This window comes from Myotis davidii, unplaced genomic scaffold (assembly GCF_000327345.1).
Source record: "Myotis davidii unplaced genomic scaffold, ASM32734v1 scaffold1248, whole genome shotgun sequence".
Classification (NCBI taxonomy): domain Eukaryota; kingdom Metazoa; phylum Chordata; class Mammalia; order Chiroptera; family Vespertilionidae; genus Myotis; species Myotis davidii.
In genome coordinates, this window is record NW_006299026.1 from 131,149 (window position 1) to 131,854 (window position 706).

Sequence of the window (706 nt, forward strand, 5' to 3'; positions counted from 1 at the left end):
CATGTTTTTTGATTTGTGGATATTGTACCATCCTTGCATCCCCGGAATAAACCCACTTGGTCATGGTGTATGATCTTTCTAATGTAATGGTGGGTCCAATTTGCTAGAATTTTGTTGAGGATTTTAGCATTTATGTTCATCAGGGATATTGGCCTGTAACTTTCTTTGTAGTGTCTTTAACTGGTTTTGGGATTAGGGTAATACTGGCTTCATAGACAGAGCTTGGAAGTCCTCCTTCATTTGAATATTTTGGAATTGTCTGATGAGGATAGTTTTTAGTTCTTCTTTGAATGTTTGGTACAACTCCCCTGTGAAGCCATCTGGTCCAGGGCTTTTTTTTTGGTGGGAGTTTTTTGGTTACTGCTTTAGTTTCATAAGTAGTTATTGGCCTATTCAGGTTTTTTTATTCTTTCTGATTGAATTTTTGAAGATTATATTTTTCTAGGAATATGTCCTTTTTGTCCAGTTTGTTTGAGTAGAGTTGTTCATAGTGGTTTTTGTTTGTTTGTTTTGTTTTTTTTACAATAACTTATATGTCTGTGGGGTCTGTTGTTACTTCACCTCTTTCATTTCTGATTTTGTTTATTTGGGTTCTTTCTCATCATTTCTTGGTGGTCCTGGCTAGAGGTTCATCAATCTTTTTTATTTTATTTATTTTTATTTATTAAGTTATTACATATGTGTCCTTATCCCCATGTTACCACCT